Source organism: Scomber scombrus, chromosome 13 (genome assembly GCF_963691925.1).
Source record: "Scomber scombrus chromosome 13, fScoSco1.1, whole genome shotgun sequence".
NCBI classification, from domain to species: Eukaryota; Metazoa; Chordata; class Actinopteri; order Scombriformes; family Scombridae; genus Scomber; species Scomber scombrus.
The window spans coordinates 6288344-6296468 of NC_084982.1; positions in this window are offsets into that span (position 1 = coordinate 6288344).

Consider the following 8125-nt stretch of genomic DNA (forward strand, 5'->3'; position numbering starts at 1 on the left):
GTGTAGCCTATATGGATGTTTTTGTATTTTGTGTCATAATTTAACTCAAGGTTTTAACTTATTGTTGATTATTGCACACTCATTAACAAGAAAATTTAAAACTGGCACTCCATGTCAAAAAGGTTGACTACCCCTGGTCTATGATGAAGTAGAGCCATGGGTAAAAAAAAGGAATATTTGCTTTAGTAATCATTCCATCACCAGTCCTGTTTAAAATGACTTCTCTGTTCTACCTACAAGGATCAGGTTTTTATTCCATTGTACTGGCTGAGCAGCCAAAACACTTCTTAACTTAAATGTTCAAACTCTGTTATTACTCCTCCCAAATCAGGATTCTTTAAGTTAATGATGCCATTTTTAACCTTTGACTGTGTTCTAATATATATGGTGTGTTTAGTCATCAGCATTTACTTTCACCACCATCTTTACCAAACAAAGTGGCTTCAGTAGATAAACATTCACCATGCATACACTATTGAGTAAGAATGGAATTTTGCAGAAATGTCCAATACAATTCATTTTTACTTTGTATTAGTGCATTGGTGAGGTTAGTGGAAAAGGCACACACACAGTGTCCATGTCTCTTTTCTCTGCAGCTATACAACATAGTGACTCTCTTCAGTGAGTCAAGCTGTCATTTCCAAACTCCAACTGAACTGTTGTTTCTCTGCTGTTCCTGCTCCACTACAGAGCCGCTGATCATTCAGACACTTGATTCACTCTTTTGTTCATTAAAATGCTGTTCACTGTCTGGGTTTAGCTTGAAAGGAAAAGCTAAAACACTAGATAACCAAACAGTAACTCAGTAGTGAGCATCTACATTTAGTTTTATTTGTTGACAAAAAACGTATGTCTTAGTTCTCATTTTCAAAGGTTATTGTTTATCTAGTTTTAGTTTTGATTTCATTGGTAAAGTAAAAGGTCGTCAGCAAATATTCTTGGCAAATATAACACTGTTGAGAAGATTCAGTCCGTGTCATTAAAAGCTGAGGTGATTGTGTTACCGAGATTGTTTTGGTAAAAACATCCTGTATGGGCTGAAAGTGCTGGTGTCAAAGGTTACTCTTTGGAGTAAAACTATATCAGCAGCCTGAGGGCCAGTCAGACAAAGACAGATGGAAAGTGGGTCAACGCTTCAACGTCATTGCTTTTCTATGTAAAATGCACAGTAAATACATTTGACTTTTAATGGCACTACATGAGGACTTGTATCATAAGCTCCTTTCAGTCATGCACCTCAATATGTTACTATGTTTCAATGTTGGAATTCATTTAGCATTTATCCAAAGAGAGATGATACAACACAAGCAAGATTCTGGTCAAGAGAGAACAACAGTATATTTTTGTTTTGTCTTTTACAGATGGGTGAAATGCTGCAACATGACAGAGAGACATATGGAGGGTCAAACTACACTCAATAATACACACATTCAATATGAAATTATTGTTATTTGTGCATGGCATATATGAATGTTTACATAATATTATATGAAAGTATTACTCTAATTATTATATTTAGTCTTACATCTGTGTGCATGGAAATAATTCTTGTGTGCCTTGTAAGCCTGTATGAGCTGAGCATCTTGATGTAAGATAAGGCCCTCAGTTACTTTTAATGACACTAATATATCCAAATTATGAGACCCAAGGAGTTGCAACACACAACAACAGACATGTAGTTTGGTGAGGGGTGCCCAAACGTTTCCATGCTAAGGACCCTCATATAGATAGAATATATATATATATAATATATAGATAGACAGAAACTTTTGGTGTGGAACCCCATTCTATGTCCACCTTAGAAGAGGCATCCTACCACTAATAACTGAAGTAGATAAGTGAGGAAGGTAGAGTGTATTTGGTCTGTGACCTGGGAGAAGATTTGATGAAAATAATTTGCACTTATTTTTCTTGTAGGTTACTTTATATGATAACCTGCAACACATACCAAAAATCCTGAATTGCTTTGGTTTGATTGAAATGAGAAGCTGGACCTGAGTGGAAAAATATGGCCTAGTTTCATTTCTGAAGCTTGGAAACTTTGACTAAATAATACACACATACAATATGACATCAGTTTATTTGAGACATGTCAAGTATGAAGGCATACATACACTATTTATATTTTTCTATAATTTGTATATTTGGTCTATTTGTTGATGCAGGCCAAGTTATTGTAATTGCATCTGTGCTTTAGAGTTGGAAACCAAACAAATAAATCTCATATACTTTGATGGTTTCTAAAAGTACTTTATTGACTATATTTTGTGATTTGCTGCATGCAACTAGAAACATTTCTGCTTAATTACATCTCAAACACTCTGTATAGATCATTACACAAACTGTGGATATGCTCACGTCAACTTGTTGGACAGTTCTGATCCAAAATGTTCCAAACATTTGCAAAGTTTTTTCTTCTCAACTTCCATCTCTTGAATAAACGAATCTCTAATGTAAAACAGACACCACTGAACATCAGTACAAAACACAGCAGGTAGAGGAAGGTGTATATGATTACTGGGATGAAGAAAAGACAGGATGTAATGTACAGAGAGAAAAAAAATCACAGAGTACCACCAAAGGTAGAGGACGACATGTAAGTAGTTAGTGTATGAATGAGTTTACATTAAAACGTGTGCGTGGATGTGCATGTTTCATGTGATGCACTTTGTACCAACAGCCTCTGTCTATGTGATTTAGCACGCGTACACACACACACACACACACCACACACACACGCACACACTCTCTCAGAAAATGTGCCCTTATTAAAATGCCATAGCCAGTCTGTGTAGCAGTGAGGGCAGTCTCAGTGCTTCATATCTTAATCATGATCACTGCCGACCAATCTCTTATTTCCTGTCTGTCTCTGTGTCTCTCTCTTTCCTTCTTCCACAGCTAAAGCTGCATAAAAAGTCCTCCACCTCTAAATCTTATAAACTCCCTGACATCAGATATCACTCTGCATGAATGCAAAATTCATTTTTTTAAAGCTGGGTCTTATTTTTGTAGTTTTGGCTATCATTTTAAGGAGACTACAGGGGCAGCCATGAACAAGTGTTTACTTTTATGTGAAGTACCAGATAAGCTGTTTAGATTGTTGAGTTTAACTGGAGTTTATTTTTTTTTTATCAAAGAATCTATCATTTGTAGAGAGTTTTATGTCAATCTAAGTCTTGGAAGTGCTCCAACTATGAGATGCCTAAAAAAATGAATAGGACTTCTTCCCAATTTGCAGCTATAATCACAGTAACACGTGAGGTTTTGGTGGTTGCATCAGATCAGAAAATGGGTAGTTTTGGAGGTCATTTAGTCGTTTATGTGTGAGGTTTGAGTTGGCTTAGTAGGAATCAAATATTATAAGATAGGCTCAAAGCCTGGGAGAGGAAGCAAGTCTTGTCAACTGTGGGACATAGTTTGGATGACCCAAATGTTGACTGTGGGAATGTTTTAATAAGTAATTTGTCTACTTGAATATGACGTACTGAACAAACCTCTACGCAAATTAATGTGAGAGGAGCGAGCAGCAGTTTGGTTCAAGAGGCAGAGGCTCATATTTCACTCTGCTCTCTAAAAATACTGTGAATACTACGAATGACTGATCACCAGTCTGAAAAATATTCTTCACTCAAGGTTCAACTACTAGCCATATTTTTAGAGCTCTTAAACACTTATGTGGACTTCTTTCTAGAGCCTCCTACTGTGAGATACAGTTGAAAGCTACTTTTAAAGCTAGTAAGTGGACATTGAGTTCAGATTTTATATTTATTGAAACTGTGAGAAGTGTGTGGGGGGGGTTGCAGCTTTTCCTCTCAATTTTTGAAATGCACAAATTCAAAATGTGCATAAAATGTGGGGTTTTTTATCTTTCAGTGTTTTGTGAGTTGAAATCGTTCCTGTATTGAACTTTTTCGAACACTGTCAAAGCGAGGAAAGAGAAGTGGAAAGCAAGAGGAAGGACAAGAAACAGCTAAAAGAGCAAAAATGAGGTAAAATGATGGACAGAGAAAGGTATCAAATGCCAGCCAAAAGAAATACAGGAGGAAATAAAAGTCAGTAAAAGAGGGGTGGAGCGGAGGCATGGGCACAGGCAAAGGAAAAAAAAGATGGCGGCAGTGGATGGAAAATACGCATGCAAGTAGAGAAAGGAAGGAAAGAAAGTAGAGCGGAGGTTAAAAAATGAGATCAAGAGAGGAAAGAATGGAATGACAAATGGTGAATTAAAGAAAAAAACTGAATGGAGAAAAGGGGGAAAATAATATCAACAACATCAATGGAGATAAATGATTGGCTCTGAAATGTTAAAGTGCCCAGGAGATGTGGCGTACACACACACACACACACACACACACACACACACACACACACACACACACACACACACACTGACCCGAGTGTAAACTAGCAATAGTCTCAGAGAGTGGCTGTCCTCTTGCTGAACTCACACACACGCACACACACACACACACACACACACACACACACACACACACACATACACACACAAACACGCACACACTGTTTACATGGTGTTCAAGACACTCCCCTTGGGATGAGCTGTCATCACCATGGTTACAGTCTGAGTTCAGAGTTAGGACAGAAAACACACACACGCACGCACGCACGAACGCACGGGTGTCCAACAAACACATTGCATCTATGTTTTAACCACCACAGCAAGTATGCATGTGTGTATTTTCTGTGTGTGTGTTTTTGTGTCTAGGTAAATCATTCTCTCTCTCTCTCTCTCTCTCTCTCTCTCTCTCTCTCTCTCTCTCTCTCTCTCTCTCTCTCTCCCGGTCAGTCTCTGTGTTTCTCTCTCAGTTGGTCCTCCTGTATTTTTGGTGCCAGAGTGCGGTCGGCAGGTTCTGGCAGCCTTGGTACTCCCGACGCATCTCTCCCTCCGTCAGAGGCGGTGTGGCGTTACAAGGGGCGCCTGCCAGCGTCACGTTTAAAAGGCCAGCCCACGGCTCCAGGAGGCGAGACATCCCAGCACTCTGATAACATTGTTGGTAGAAGAGGAAAAGGAGATCAGGATTGGACTGTATAAAAGAAAGTGGAAAGAAAAAAAAAAAAAACCCTCCTAAATGTGATACCTTTTCCAGATGGTCCAGCAGGCAGGTTGCAGGGCTTATGAATGACCAGTTGTTGTCCTCCCACCCTGGGTTCAGCCTCTGGTTCTGGTGGTTGTGGGTCTGCCGTGTCTGGCTCTGGATCAAAACCACGTTGAGGTGTTTCTGTGACCCTCGCAGCCTTTTGGACAGAACGCCGCTATAGCTCTGATCCACAAACAGCAAAACGCGAGTGGCCTTGCAGCCGGCCAGGTCGGCCAGCAGCTCGTTGACTGAGTATCGCTCTTTCAAATCAGCCTGGAATCAGGAATCAGAGAGAGAAAGACCCATGAGAGTGAAATAGTGTTTTAAATTTAGATTTCATAAAGAGGCAAACTTGGACAATGTTTCTGATAAGGTGTTATTATAATAAAGCAAGATGAATTAGGTGCAAGGACAGTGAGGGCACACAGAGAAGTGTTAAAATAAGACAAAATAAAGGGCCCTCGTCACATAGCACTGCCTCATTTGACATCTGTAGCACACATGTGTAATGGGCAATTGAGGGTCAAATCTAATAGAATATGCACTGGACTCTGGACTCTGGAAAAATAGGAAAGTAGCATAACCTGACGTGGAGGTACAAGAGTGTGAGATTTCCCAGAAAATAATCCACCACCAGTTTGTGTTTCCCTTAAGAGCAGCCATGTGAGTCAGAGAGTGAGTGCGAGTCTGCACATGATATAATGCTCCCATGAACATTATTAGCATTTAGCCATTTATCGTTTAGATGCGCGTGCTTTTGTAAACCTTTTACAAAGTCATTTGAGTGCCCGTCAAACTAAATTCATCTTGCAGCATTTTCAGGAGACACACAAACAGCCCCTATAGCAGCCAAAATCGAGGTCCTGAGCTAGAAGAACCAGCTGGTTGAGTTTTTGTGGAATCGAACAGACATTTCTGTTTCTGATCTGGGACGCTTTCATCTCTGAAACCTTTGACTTATTTTGTGCTCAGATATTGGCAGTCCAGCTTACTATCTTCTCATGTAACCAGCACTGTCTGGCTGTTTTGCTTCAAACAAAACGATCTGTTCTGTCACATGCACACACTTTAAATAACCCCTTTGTTCTCAGCACCTGACCACTATGTATGTATGTGTGTTTTCCTCTATCTTACAATGCCGTTCAGGTTGGCGTCCCACAGCAGCATGGTGCCGTCGTTGCGTGTGGGCGAGTTCAGGTAAAGAACCAGCGAGTCTGCGCAGTGCTGCTTCCTGCAGACGTACGACACGTGGTTACGGATAACCGCTTTCTCCGTTGCTGAGTACACACCCTCTATCTCCTCTGTGTGGGGGTAAAAGATGAGGGAAAGGAGACATACACAATATAAAAATTGTCAGTTCAAGCTTTGGTGAAGCAGAAAGCTTCATTCTGCGCATGAAAAGTGCTATAAATAAAGTTCATTCATACATTCATAGGTATAACTGGCAGGCACAGAACTTGGACCCATGTTGTATTAACTCTGTAGAATCAATGCTACTGTGTTTAAACTGTTATAAATCAACAATTTGCACTGTGTCTGATATTTAGATGATTAAAAAAGGCTGCTTTGAATGTGATTCTACATTACATTACATTACATGACATGGCTGTTTTCTCTCCGCTAGAAGTGAATGGCAGTGTTTACGTCACCCTTAGATTACAGACTCAGATTAACAGACCACCCCCCCAAAAAACAAAACACAGACAGAAATAGGCTGCATTCACACCAAATCTGGCAATGCAGACACAAATGTCCTCCCATTCATTTGAGTGGTGGTAGTGCAGTTAGGCTGCAGGCGTGGGGACCAAATGAGCTAAAGCAAAAAACAACAGCAGCTGTGCAGCAAAAAGTTGAACCAGAATCAACTTTTGCCAAAACACAATCCGAAGCCACGCTGTGGTAGCCAATCATGTAAGCCGGCGATCAGACCAAAGTTTGGGTAGAAAAGAATGACTTTTTAACATGTAGTCACGCTTTAAAACCCGGCCATCAGGGAGGACAAAGACGTTACTAGGACAAGGGGAGGACATTTCTCTTTGTCTGATAATGTTAAACGTAAAGTGAGGCTTTGTTGTCAAAAAACAGAGAGAGAGACCTGAGAGAGAGAGAGAGAGAGAGCTGTTGTGGACAAGTGAGGTAGAGAGTAAATGAAGAGAGGGAGCGGCAGTAGCGAGAACAAAGCAGTGACTTAGAGAAATAAACCTTTATTTTCTGTTATTGTTACATGATGATCATGTTCTAAAGCAAAAATTAACTCGGCCACACCTCCACACAACCCTGCAGGAAGGTGCCACATTGTCAAAGCATACCAGGAAGCTGTCCACCGCTGGCGAAGAAGGTCTTGATGTGATCTTTATGGAAGCCGTTGTTTCGGAGCATTCTGTAGAACCTCTGAAGATTCTGCATGTGACGCTGGAACGTTATCTGCTGCTGCCAGCCGCCTGCAGTGTGAGCGCACACACACACATACACACACGCACACACACACACACACACACACACACACACACAAGCACACACTAAATTATCAACCGTACCATAAATATACACATTACAGATTTGTTTCCATCATAAAACTTACTTTCAAAAACATTATGAACTTTGTTTAAGAGCTTGAGAATTTTTTGAAAAACTTTTTCAGGAACTTCTCAGTTGAGGAGCATGTCCCCAACTTAGCTTTAGCTTGATTTAGCACAGTGTGCTGACTCAAAGTAACCCTACTGTATTGAGGTATTGAGGAAAAGTACAATCTCTCTTAAATACAGTATGCATTGTGTATATGTACAATATACATACACAAGTTGTTGGGATTTCATTCATTCTTGCCACACTTATGTATGTATGTATGTATGTTGTGTGCTACAGATATTAATCCCTCTGGGTTTTGTCATAAACTCTGAAGTTAACAGTCTCTAACTGCTGGGGCCATGTATGCCTTTATTAGAGAGGTGACAGTAGAGAGATGACAGGAAATGAGGAGAGAGAGATGAATGGGGAATGTCCCCAGTTGGACTTAGGATATTGCAGTC